A 13,947-nucleotide genomic window follows, 5' to 3' on the forward strand; every position below is an offset into this window, starting at 1 on the left:
TGTGCTGTGGCTGGTCTTCAGGTAGCACCAGCTCCCGGCAGCCTCCAAACGGGTCCTTGGGCTGGAAAATCAACTCAGAGCAGACAGACCATAAGCAATGTGTGTGCAGTTTTCCTACTATACCAGCTTAGTGTCTCCCCCATCTACTCCCCCTCCCTAGCCCCTATCATTATGACAAATTCAGTAGGATGGTTTTTTTTTAACAAAATATCAAAACTTTTAAGTTGTTGAGACTTTTTGCAAAATTGACCTTTTTCAGTCCCATCAGTCTTTATGCCAGCATGTTTTTGCTGCCCCCTAGTGGATTCTCCTGTCAATAACGTTCTTCATTATTTTATTCCCATCTCCCACATTCTCACATTCCTTTACATTTACCATTAATAAGTCTGACATTTCCATTGATTTTTTTTTACAAATTGTTTTCAATATCATTTAATATTTCTTTTTGATTGGTATATGCTTATTTTAAAATGTTGAATTTAACAAAGCAGGAAGAGCAGCCCCCACACCTGGAACTGGTCTGACACTGAGCTGGGCCCGGGGTTGTCAGGAGCCACCTGGCCCAGAGGCCCGGCCCTGTGGCTCTCCCGGGACAGGAGTCCTCCACAGACCAGCAGAGAAGGATGCTCAGAGGTCACCACATAGTTAGACACAAAAGACCACAACACCATTTTGTATAGCGTAAGAAATACACGGCACTGTCCATGTCACATATAGCAAACACCACCCATTTAGTTAATAAAATGCATATTAAATTTTTGGGACATGTTATATATTTTTATATATTTTTTTATTTTTCATATCACTGTTAATTTTTGAACAATATTTGCTTCCCCCGACCCCCTCAGGTGTAGTCCCCATAGAGTTTCCTTCACCAATGCATCCGTGCACCATCACCTCAGTTGGATAAGCCGAAGACCCATTTAGACAAAGCCATGAAAAAAAAATTGAGAATGAAAATTTCCACATGAAAATAATAAATCCACACATGAGTCACACAGTATCTCTTTGGAGGAGGAGACGGAAAACTAAGAACATTTTAGATGTGAACTGTCCAATATGGTAGCTATTATGATTATTTAAAATTAAATGCAAGAAAACTAAAGCTGTAACCGCTCAGGGAACTAGCAGAGAATGTTCTGCTGGAGACACTGCTTTTCATTTGCTGGGGGCATCAAGTTGACACATTAGACCCAAGTGAGATGAAATCACCAATGTTATTTCTCTCAGACCATGTCAGATTTCTGTCTGGGTCATGAATTCACATCAAGTTTTATATAAAATAAAACCTAATGAGGTCATGAGTGGGTCAGGTACCTCCCGGCCCAAGTGGTTCCCAGTTCCTGAAGGGAATCCATACCCCTCCACCCCCTCCCCACACTGAGGACTCTCTGTGGGGTCAAATTTCCAGGGGGTGAGTTCTTTTCTAGAGGAGGCCAGGGACAAAGCTCTAAACAAACTCTTGGGAGGCAGAGCCCAGGTCAGAGGGAGATTCCCGGAAATGCAGAGGAGACCAAGGTGGGCCCTTTGGGAGATTCGCCGTTTTGTTTTTTTTCTTCAGAACATCAGTTCTCAAAGACTGGTCTATGGAACACTTGAGGTCAATGAGATCCCTTTTCATGGGATTCATGAGATCAAAACTGTTTTCACAGATTACTTAGACATCATTTGTCTTTTTACTATATTGACATTTGCACTCAGGTAAAGCTTAGTAACAATGGAGCTTGTGGTACCAACTCAACTAGTAGCTATTCTTCACTACTTAAAGACAAAAAAGGCAAAGCCCACTCCAGTTTCATCTTAAAATGCCCTGGTTGAACCTTTGAAAATTATCTTTGCTAAATCATCCTCATCGCACATTTAGAAAATATCTCCTGTGATGACCTTCAATGCAACATGAAAGCACTTCTCTTACATCCAAAGCACTGCGTCCCAAGGAAAGTAGGGTCATTTGCTGAACCAGGTTCTGTTTTTTATAATTATCATTTTTACTGGAAGGATGAATGACACAGGATGTATGTTACGTGGACTTGGCTCACTGGCATATACTTTCTTGAAAATAAAAGTGAGCTTCTCTCTCTTCGAGAAAACCAACTGATAGTTAACAAGGGCAGCTCTTATCTGAATGAAATGTGAGGTCTCGGGAGGAAGCCAGAATCACAATGTGTCCGCCCCTGAAAACTCGTCAGCTTGCCAGTGCTGCCAGCCTTTCTGCTGTGTCAGTGGTAACACTGATGATGGGATTTTTCGGACAATAAATATCTTGGGTCGGCCCTGGAAGAGCAGCATAACTTTGTGAACCAAGGTATTATTGTAAAAGATCACACATCAGTGCAAGACCTGCCCAATAAGCAAGACAGGCCAACGGAGTTTAGTGGACAGAACAGGAAATCCAGTGGGTCTGCTCCAGGCTCCACCTCACAAATAACATGGAAAAACTATACTAGTGTGGTCTTAGTATCAGTGTTGAATATCCATAATTTACTGGAAAGGTAATTAAAAGTACCACTGACATTTGTGTGAGACTGTATATATTTTTTCAGACTTTAACCAAAACAACAAATTAAATGTAGAAGCAAATATGAAAATCCAGCAGCCTACTGAGAGAGCAAAGAAACTTGTAAAAATATTAAAAATGTGAAATATGAAAATGATCTTTCTTTCTGTTTCCTGAGCCTGCCCTGGATCTGAAGTCACAGTTCTGGAAACTTACCCATGACCCAGGACTAGGGGGTTCTGCCAGGGACCAGCCTTGGCAAAATGTCGTGTAAGGGGTTCCTGAAAGGATGAGACGGCGTAGGCAAAAACTTAAGGGCTGAGGGGAAGGGGATGAGGTGCAAGCATCTTCTGCCGAGGGACTCAGCAGGTCTTTATTTATTCATTTTTAGTAAGCAGAAAAATTACATCATCATGTGTAAAGCAGAGACAATCAGAGTATTCTATTCCCATGGACTACTGGCTCCTACGGGTCTCAGCTAGACGGTAGCCGTCAAGTTTAATAGATAAAAAACTAAGCCTTACACTAAAACTTATTATTTCAGCTAGACAATTACCTAAGACAGTGGATAGCCGCCAGTGCATCCCTATCTGCTAAAGCCTAAGCATCCAAAGACTCTTCTATTCATATGGCCTTCAGCCGGAGACCAGCTGCTACTCAGCTATCAGAACTTTTTCTACCTAGAAACTTCGTGTTTTTTTTTTTTTAAAGATTTATTTATTTATTTTTAATTTATTTATACAAGCACTGGGTACAGTCAGAAGCGCGGGAGGGTGAGAGAATTCACCAGAGCCAGAGCGGGGAGCAGAGCAGGCAGAAGGACCAAAGCACACTGCTGAGGGGAGCAGTGGGCGGCAGGAGAGGGCTGCGCGCCATGTGGGACCGGAGCAGCCAGGGATCGAACCGGCGCTGCAGAGGCTGCTGGCAGCTTTGCAACCCAGCGCTCAACCGCTGCACCACGGGGGAGGCCCCCTAGAAACTCCTTAACACAGTTAACTTCATTTAAAAACTATCCTAAGAAACTTCTTTTAAAAAAAGGAAACTTCTAAAAAAGCAAAAGAAGGACTTACTATAATTGTTGTGCCGGATTGCTTGTCAGGCATGTTCAATAAATTGTCTCCCATTGTCAAGTGGACCAAATTGTTTAATAACTAATTTCTAAACAGATAAGTTTCTATGACATTTACTTACAGTATGCTTATACGTATAATTTATTGCCTAATGTACTTTCTGATAAATTTTTCTCCTTTTATGACCAAGAACAAAAAATGAAGGGATATTAGATCTTCAGCCCCACGGTGTGAGGCACAAGGAATCTTCAGCCCCACAGTGTGAGGCCCTTTTTCTTAGCTGCTTGCCAGTGTCTTATCTGGCTGGGGCATCAAGGTCCCCTGCAGGGTTCCTTTAGATCTCATGATAATTTTTCCCCAGCCTCACAGGTGATATTCTCTTCCATAGGTGAAAGGTCAGACTGCAGTTAAATGTGTGTGGGGAAAGTGAGCTGAGCCCTTAAGAGAGTGGAGGGAAAATGTGGGAAGCTCACCCATCCGTGTCCCCTCTCCAGCCTCATCACAGGTCTCTGACCCCACCATAGGGTTTGCCTCCCCCACCCCCCAGCCAGCAATGGTACCAAGGTAACCAGTGGCTGAAGCCAAAGTCTGTTACAGGTGGCGCCCCCTGGAGGCCTGTGCTGATGAGGATAGAGAGCCCCAGGGAACATGTGAACAAAGTATCCGTGGAGGTGGAGATTCGGATAGAAACATAAGAAATATAACACTAGCGTTTAGTGTTATAAATTGAGCGTTTGAGCCTTCAGTGTTTGGGATTTTAGTGGTTTTGGGTTTTCAGTGATTTGGGGGTCAGTGATTATTGCACCCACTGCGCTAATCTTCCAGAAGGCTGTTGTGGGCCTCTGAAGGACATGGAGAGGCTTCCAGCAGCCAGCCTCAGAGAGGAAAAGTTCAGAGGCTTCGCAGGAAGCCAGGCAAATGAAACTGCTCCTGGTTTTGCTGCTGTTAAAGCCTGGCAGGGAAGGCGAATACCTAGGGCTGGACGCTTCGCTGAGCTTCAAGAATTTGGGTTATTAGTCTGGTTGTTCAACCACTGCAGCTGCTCTTTTGAGTGTTGCTTGTCTGGTGCTGCGCTGGGGCATCTCAGTAGCTCTGGTGAGCATCTCCTATTGTGTCTTCTGCTGTCTTTATGAGTTGGAACCTGGCCTATAGTTTGTCTGCCAAGAGTTCCAGGTCTGCAGTGTCGGGAAGATGCCATCTTGGGAGTGTTTGTGTTAAGGACTTTACAACACTGGACACTGCTTCAGGTGAGATAAATGGCCATTTTTGGCCTCAGGAACTCTTTGTTTTCCCTCATTTATTGAAGCAGGAAGTTTCCCAAGTCTGCTGCTTAGATTCTGCTACTTTCCCAAGCCTGTTCTTGGGGGAGTCTGCTGCTCTGATTCTGCTGCTTGCTAGAGTGGAGAAGTTGCTGGGTGTCTGCACTGCTTGTCTTTGGTGGTAGCCGTGGCTACCTTGACCCCCTTCCCGAACAATAAAGAATGCTTATGCTATGGTGGATGGGATAGCAATTTTTCTCATACAAACTGTAGAAAACCTTACCATTTTTACTCTTGGGTACTCAGCCTTTTGGGAGCAATCCTACTCAGCCCGCCAGTGTGACAATTAAATCTCTCTCTCTGCCTCTCTGAGTGCCATCACATTTCTCTGGGAAATTGCCCTAGCATTTTTGGTTCCCTGACCAGGAATCAAGCAGCACTGGTCACTTTGGCCACCAATCTGGTGTTGGGGCCCTGCCCAGAGATTCTCCCTTGAGTGAACAAGGTAGTGCCACCCGCTTTTTGTTGGGTCTTCCTTCCTGAGGACACCCCCTTCACACTTTACCCCGACTCACAGAGAGAGGTGGATAGGTAGACCCCATCAGGACTTCTGGATAAGGTAAGGCCCTGGGGCCTAGGTTCTAGCCCATCCCAATGGACAGGAGAGCCTGACCACCTCTCATGCCCCTTCGGGGAGGGGGTTGCCTGGTTCTAGTTCAGTCAGTCCCAAGAGATGGAAGGAGAGATTGATCACCTCTCACAGCCCTCATGGGCCTGGTTCCAGTTTCAGGCCCATCCCAACGGACAGAAGAAGAACCTGATCACCTCTCATGCCCTCTTGCGGAGCCAGGTAGAGTTTCCTGATGGATGGAGCGCACAGCTTCTGTTTGTGTGTGTGAGTGTACGTAGCAGTCCCATGACATCAGTGCGGGATGTGAGTGGTCTTGGCCTGCAGTCCCGTGACGAGGTCATAAGGCCTATATGCTTTTTATACCTTTTTAAGGCACCGGCCCAGGGGTTATATGGGCTTGCCAGAAGCCAAGATGCGTCTTAAAACCCCAAGAGGGGTACGGCCAGGTAAGAACGTGAGTATTGCCCCCTCCCCTTTTGTCATGGCATTGAACACAATGGGAGGGACTCAAAAAAAGAAAAAAGAACATAACTTGGGGGCCATCAGATTGTTCATGAGGGTGCCTGCCGTAACACCCAGTTCCTCTATTGAAACAAATTGTTCTAACCAAACTCAGGGCTCAAGTCAGTTCAGCCCCAATGGATCAGCCCTGCCTCTCATTTTCATTCCTAGACTTGGACACCCTCATCTTATTGGTCACCCTCCCTAGAGAGTGAAAACGAAAGCTTTTGTCCAGGACTGGACTAAACTCAATTTGGATTGGCTTAAGCTGTAGTGCCCTGGTGTCTGGGCTGAAAAATCTCTGCCCAGTCCTGCCCTTAGCCATGCTCCATTTCACATCAACCTTGAGCCCGGTATGGTCCCTGTTTTGCTACAACAGTGCCTGATCTTTTGGGAGGCTAAGCCTGGCACCCAGAAACACTTTAATAGAGTGCTGGTCTCCCTGGAATACTCCACTCCTGCCAGTCAAAAAGCAGAGAGAGGCCAGACACCATCTTGCACTATCCACCTGCCACCACCATGTCTTTTGTCTCTGCATCACATTCATGAGTCAGCCTCTTTTTGCCTGCTCCCTGGTGGCGCAGCGGTTGAGCGCTGGGTTGCAAAGCTGCCCACGGCCTCTGCGGCGCTGGTTCGATCCCCGGCTGCTCCCTGGCCACCAGAGGAGGGTCCCACATGGCATGCAGACCTCTCCTGCCGCCCGCTGCTCCCCTCGGCAGTGTACTTCGGTCCTTCTGCCTGCTCTTCTCCCCGCTCTGGCTCTGGTGAATTCTCTCACCCTCCCGCGCTTCTGACTGTACCCAGTGCATGTATAAACAAAACAAACAAACAAAAAACAAATAAATAAATAAAACATGCCTCTATTAAAAAAGAGAGAGAGAGAGAGAGAGAGCCCCTGGACACAACAGAAGACTCAGATAAGCTTGACTAGGCTGCCTCGGGTTTAAAAATAAAACTCTCTGTTTGAGTAGCCCTTGCTACAGAACTCTGAGCCCTCATCTGCACATTTTGGTTGGCAAAAGAGCTGTAAGTTACAGATTCTGTCTATGTGTTTGCCACCATCCACACGCATGGGGCATTTTAGATGCAGGGGGGAAAGAGCTAAAATCCTCCAGTTGCTAGAAGCAGCTGGTATCCGGCCAAAGTAGCAGTCATTCACTGCCAGGGACATCAACAAGGAAATCCTTCCTCTGCTAGAGAAAGTCTGGAGTCTGGTTAAAGTGGTGATTATTCATTAGCCGGCTAGCCAACCTGAAAGCCAGGCTGGCAGCAGACCAGCAGGACAGGACGCTCCAAAGCCAGCAGCCCCTGGGCTGAGGTGGTGTCCACATCTACAAGGTCACCAAAATCCTGGCGTTTGGGGAGCAATTCAGGTGGGTGTCAGTGCAAAGAAAACTGCATCCGTAGTCCAAGTCATGGAGCCCACACAGGGCAAGACAAACTTGGGTGCCAGCAGTGGGGGGCCCCCACTGCTCGCCCAATGCCAGGCAGAATTCCTCCGCCTGACAGCCCTCCAGCTCGGCCAGATTCTGCCACTAACCGCCCAGGCCCTTGCATACTGCCTGGCATACTGGGGTCCCTGAGAGCTGCCCCCAGCACACAGTGTGATGCCCATGACCAAAAAGCAGCAGAGGTCGCAGCACAGTTCTCAGCCTGCAGGTGCCAGTTAAATTGCTTGAGTTGGTGCATCTCACCTAAGCAGACTTGCAACTGCTGACTCACCTCCTAGATGAGGTGGCCTCGCTGCACCAGAGCGGCCAGGCGCACCGCCTCCTCCTGCCGCAGGTGCCACCCCAGCTCCTCCTTGCCCAGTGCTGCCATCCCCAACTCCGTCAGCTCCTCCACAGTGCCCGCCTTGGGCCCCCATGGTGGCTCAGCTACGACATCAGCTGCTGTTACCGTGGCCTGGAGCCCCCAGTGCTCAGGCTTTGGCTCTGCGGGCGGCAGCTACAGGCGAGCTAGTAGGAGATGAAAGACGGCTTCCATCAAAAATAAAGGAGGAAACACCAGAGGAGTGATGGCTCCTACCAGTTTGCTTCTTCAGGTGCCAGATTTGTGCGCAACGTAACACTACTCAGAGGCTACGGCCCCCGCCAGGGATACAGCACATGGCTCCTTCCCTTTTAAAGACCTGCAGGTGACTTCACAAAAATCAAGCCTTGCAGAGGGTACAAATATTTACTTGTCCTGATCTGCATCTACTCCGGGTGTTAGTCCAACCACTCCCGAGTTGAGCCAGCCTGCCCAAAGACACTGAAGAAGTCGATGGCCTGCCTGGACCCTACAAACCAACTCAGGCTGACCCTGTGGAGGGACCCTGACCGGACACCTTGAACCTGCCACAGCCCTGCTCCAACCACAACCCGCAAGCTGGTTGCTCAACTCATGGCAGAAGCTTGAGGAACATCAGGTGGATGTTCATAAACTGTTGGACTGAGCCCCAGAGTTGATTGTTTTTCCTGTTTCCTCTTTGGTTTGGCCATCCTCGTTGAATTAGCTGATTACCTGCCCTGCCCTAAAATCTGGGTACAAGCCTCCTGTGTTTTGGGTCCCAGCCAACACCCTAATGTACATTGCACATGTTTCCAAGGTCTCTGATTCTTCTCTATGTGCTCCCGATGGAACCTTTCTGTTTGCTCTACTGGTGCCTATAGATGTCTAATTCCATCTGATGTGAGGGCACAGAGGTGCCCTCACCTCGCTCATCCCTGACTTCAACCTCTTGTCAGGTGACCAAGCCACCCAACTCTCCTATACTGGCTTGACCATCGCAAGAGCATATTCCCTTGGATATCCCACTGCTTGTGTCCCTTGGTGTTTCTTTTGAGATAGGCTTGGGGACAGCAGGCCTCGGGGTGGCCCAAAGCAACTTCACGGTCCTCTCCCAACAAGTCAACTGAGACCTAAGTAATGTGGCCCAGTCTTTAAATGATGCCCAGGATCAAATGGACTCTGTAGCAGCTGTTGTTCTCCAGAACCATAGGTGGCTAGGCCTGCTCACGGCCACCCATGGTGGCCTTTGCCTAGATCTAAATGAAGACTGTTGTTCTATGTCAACAAGTCAGGTGTTGTCCGTGATCTATCAACCAACTCCAGGATAGACTGGGCTCGAGAAAAGAACAGGGAGGACCCCCTTAGTGGGAAGCATCAGCTACTGGCGCTTGGGCTCATGCCCTCCTGGGCCCACTGGTCTCTGTTCTTGTGACGCTCGCCCTTGGGCCATGTCTTCTTCATCTGGCCACATGGTTTATCTAGTCCCATTTGGAGGCTGCTAAGCTCCAAATGTTAGCTGGACAATATGAGAACACGTGCTCCTTTCCTAATGCTTCCTATGAATCCTTACTTTGATATTCCCTAGCATATAGTAAGGGTTCAAAAGCAGGGAAATGAAGCAGGAAGTTTCCCAAGTCTGCTGCTTGGGGAGTCTGCTCCTTACATTCTGCGCCTTGCTGGAGCGGAGAAGTTGCTGGGTGTGCTGCACTGCTTGTTCACAGGGGCAGCCATGGGGACCCTGACCCCTTCCCGAACAATAAAAAATGTTATGCTATGATGGATGGGACAGCAAGTTTCCTCATACAAACTGTATAAAATGCTGCCATTTTTACTCTTGGGGGCTCAGCCTTTTTGGGAGCGATCCCACGGAGCCTGCCGGTGTGACAAGTAAATCTCTCCACTTCTCTAGGACATTGCCATAACAACACGGCTCCAACATATTTGTATGAGGCTGTATATTTTTAATAGACTTCAACCAAACAGTAGATTCATAAATAGAACTTAAAAGAATCCAAAGTTTTATAATGAGACAGACAAGAAAGACACTTGCAAAAATATAAAATGTGAAAGATCCACTGTTTTTACTGTCCTGATTATTTTCATAGCTAGTTTTCATAAAAGCACTCTGTGTTAACATGCAATAGGCTGTTGATATTAATCTTAATTTAATAATATTTTTAAAATGGTTTTATTCCTAACATAGTAAATATTGAGAGCTATCACCCACATAAATAAAATCATACTTGGGGTCCTGGCTAATCTGTGAGACTACAGAGATCCTGAAATGAAAGTGTTTGAGAATCGCTGACCCAGGCCCTGGCCTGGCCTCAGGGACACGGTGTGATAAAGGTCTCGGTGCAGGAGAGGAGGGCGGGGAGAGTCCCAGGCACCCGGGTATGAATCTTAGGGTCTCAGCCCCAGGGGTTGCCTGGGGAGAAGTTAGTTACTCTTGGGGTTTCCCCATTTCCCCACAGTTACACTTTTGACCACCTGTGCCGTGTTCTACTACCTGGACACTGGTGATTCATGCCCAGTGCTGGCTCCCCTTTGCCTGGAGGGTTTCCTGAGAAGCCTCTCCGGGACTCCAAAGTCTCCAGCACCACCAGGACTGGGTCTCCCCAGATCCCGAGGCTGCGGATGAAGCCACGAATCCTCCTGCTGCTGCTCTGGGGACCGTGGCCTGGACAGAAACCTGGGCGGGTGAGTGTGGGGTCTGGAGGGGAAAGGCCGCTGCACTGGGGAGAACCAGGGAACCCCCGGAAAGGCGCCTACCCACACCCTTATATTCTCCCTCGACCCCTTCCTGTTCTGGCCCCTTTCAGTCCCTCCCAGCCTCCTGCCTCCTTTTGCCTCCAGGAGCCTCGACCCTCTCCTCCCTCCCCACATCTCCCTGGGACCCGGGACCACGTGGGAAGGATGGTCATTCTGGGTCTCCCTCCCGCCCCCAGGCCCCCACTCCCTGAGGCTTTCCTGCACGAGATGGCCCGGCCGGGCCCGGGGAGCCCCGCTTCCACATCGTGGGCTGCGTGGACGACACGCAGTTCGTGCGGTTCGACAGCGACATGGAGCTCCTGAGGGTGGAGCCGCGGGCACCCTGGGCGGGGCGGGAGGGCCAGGAGGATCGTGCTGAGCACACGCAGACCCAGCAGAGCAACGCACCGTGGTGCCGAGCGCAACTGGACACCCACGCGGCTACTGCAACCAGAACCGGGACAGTGAGCTGACGGGCCTGGCCAGGTCACCACCCCACCCCACGGACGGGCAGGGTCGCCCCCAGTCTCCGGGTCCGGGCATCACCCCGAGACTGGTGGACCTGCCAGGACCCTGGATCCGGAAGAGCCTGCGGGGCTTTCCCCTGGGTTCATTTTCAGTGTAGGTTTATTCAGGACAGGAGGTGGGGTGCGGGCGGGGAGACCGCGGGCTGATGCGGGGCAGGATCAGGTGTCACACCCTCCGGAGGATGTGCGGCCGCCAAGAGGGGCCTGATCTGGACTCCTTGACTGATCCACTCAGCTCGCCTACGATGGTGCTGGTTGACAGGGCAGCTCAGACCCCCCAGCAGGAGCGGGAGGCTGCGGGGGAGGGGAGCAGGACCCGAACTACCTGGAGGGCTCGTGCCAAGAGCAGCTCGTCAGATTCCTGGAGCTCGGGAAGGGGGTGCCCCACCGTACAGGTAAGAAGGGCCCTCGACTTCTCAGGTCTCCCCCAGGCTGGCACTACACAGAGAAAATGGTCTAATGGTCAGAACACCCCCTTTCTGGTCAGGAGAGGGAGGAGGCCCCCTGGGCTTCAAGTTCTGTGTTAAAGAGACTCGCCCAGAGGGCCCTGCTCTTCCAGAAGGACAGTTAAGAAACCCAGTTTCTCCTGAGATGGGAGACAGGGGAGACCATCCCTGAAATCACCCTTCACTGGATGGTTTTGACCCAGCAACCATCAGGGTCTCGTTCAAGGTCTTGCTTTTGGTCTGAGAGCAATTTTGGATCTGAGTCCTGACTTTGCACTCATTCACCCTCCACCCACATCAGGAGCTAAATTCTTTGTCTCCTCCTCAGAGACCTGCATTCTCCCAACAAGAGTTCTCACCTTGATTCTAAAACATTCAAAAGAATCTGCAATTATCCTACATACCCCGGACAAAACTGGTATCAGGGTTTTGCACTTCCTTTTCCAAAACAGTTGTCCATTCTGAGGATGGTCACATTGTGCATAGAGAAAACCCAAAGTGTGAATTTTCTGATTCTTCCCTTCAGATCCCCCCAACACATGTGTCCACCACCCCACCTATGACCATGAGGTCACCCTGAGGTGCTGGGCCCTGGGCTTCTACCCTGCGAACATCAACCTGACCTGGCAGCAAGATGGGGAAGACCTGACCCAGGAGATGGAGCTGGTGGAGACCAGGCCTGGGGGAGATGGAACCTTCCAGAAGTGGGCGGCTGTGGTGGTGCCTTCTGGAGAGGAGCAGAGATACACAAGTCATGTGTAGCATGAAGGGCTGCTGGAACCCCGAGTCCTGAGATGGGACAAGGAGGGAGGATGTGAGCATAAAAGTTCTTCTCAGGGGAACCAGGAGCCCTTCTGGAGATGTTCAGAGGGTCAGGATGAGGCCTGGGACTCAGGGTCTTACCTTCCTTTCCCTTCCAGTGACACCTCCTCAGCCCACCATCCCCACGGCGGGCACCATTGCTGGCCTGCTTCTCCTTGGAGCTGTGCTCACTGGAGCTGCGGTGGCTGCAGCTGTGATGTGGAGGAAGAAGCGCTCAGGTAGGGAAGGGAGTGGGGCATCTTGTCCACTGGGGGCTTTTCAAGCCCCAGGGAGAACTTGCCCTACCTGGTTAATGGGAAGTACCATCCACACACATGTGGTCTGGAGCTGATTGCTAACCCTCTTTTTTAAAGCACTTATGAATATGAATCCCAAATTGTTTACCTTGATAACTAGTGATGGGTACCCGATTCTTAGAGATGTCAGAGGGGAAGGTCCCTGCTGAGGACAGACTCCAGAGGATTGTTGCTCCCAACCCCCTTCAAGTCCTTTCTTCATATTTCCTGGTCCTGCCCTGGGTCTTCAGTCACAATTCTGGAAACTTCCCTTTGATCCAGGACTAGGAGATTCCTTTAGGACTTCATGAGCAGACTCCTCCCTGGTCTCACATGATGTTTCTTCCCACAGGAGAACAAGGAAGAAGCTACCCTCAGGCTGCAGGTAAGTGAGGATCAGGGGGTTGGTCCCTGAGCCCCTGGGGACAGTGTAGGTGGAACCCATGGGGGAGTCACCTCATCAGTCCCTCCTGTGGTCTCATCTCTGTGGCTCTGACCAGGTTCTGTGTTTTTCTCCCCCAGGTGGCAACAGTTCCCAGGGCCCTGATGTGTCTCTCAGCCCCTAAAGGTGAGACCCTGGAGGCCTGTGGTGGGAGGGACTGGGGCAGAGAGGATGGGACCAGGTGCTGGGGAAGTTGTGAGGGGGACAGTCTGAGGATGCAGTGGACTGTGGAGAATGTGGACACTTACATGATTCTTTGAATTTTTTAATGATTATTCTCAGCTGTCTTATGGGGACTGAGTGATGCAGGATTTCTTCCTTTTTCCACTTTGTGACTTCAAGATCCACTGTTTTCTCTGTTGCAAAGGGCATGTGAGTGTTTCTATTTTCTTACTGGATAATATAGGGGGTCTGGCCCAGCCCTGCCCACCAGGACCCTCCCCACACTGACCTGATGACTACACTGTTGGAGCAGAAGTGGCCTAGGCTGTCATATGTAGGTTCTTTATAAAAGGATGCTCTAGTAGGGAATCCACTCTTGCAATAATAATGTAGGTCTGAAATTATTTTTTCTCATCTTGTCATATGAGTTTGATGGGTTAATAAAAAAATTCATGGTATTTGAGAGTATTCATCCAGAATCATGTGTTTGCTGTGCTGAGTCTGTGCAGGTGTGGGCGGGAGAGGATGTGAGGAGCCGAGGGGGACGGGGCCTGTGTCCAGTCAGTGCTCAGTGCATCGTGGGCTTTGATGTGGTCACACTTCAGGGGCCATCTCTCTGCTCCTTTGTCCTTGTCCTTCAGGAGCACCTGTCCCAGCAGGGCCTGTGATCACAGGGACTGAGACATCACAACATCAGGCTGTCCTGTCCCCAGCATGTGGGTGAAGGGTACATGTTGCCAGGTCAGCCTAGGCTCAGGCCATGATTTGGCTCTTAGTCCTCATACTCTGAG

The 13,947-nt window shown here is 49.9% G+C and overlaps 1 pseudogene; it reads left to right on the forward strand.

Moving 5' to 3' along the window:
• The first annotated feature begins 11,231 nt into the window (after positions 1-11,231).
• On the forward strand, positions 11,232-13,192 carry LOC119252089 (class I histocompatibility antigen, Gogo-OKO alpha chain-like; annotated as a pseudogene).
• The last annotated feature ends 755 nt before the right edge of the window (positions 13,193-13,947 follow it).

Source organism: Talpa occidentalis, unplaced genomic scaffold (genome assembly GCF_014898055.3).
Source record: "Talpa occidentalis isolate TD23 unplaced genomic scaffold, MPIMG_talOcc4v2.1 talOcc4.2, whole genome shotgun sequence".
Lineage (NCBI taxonomy): Eukaryota > Metazoa > Chordata > Mammalia > Eulipotyphla > Talpidae > Talpa > Talpa occidentalis.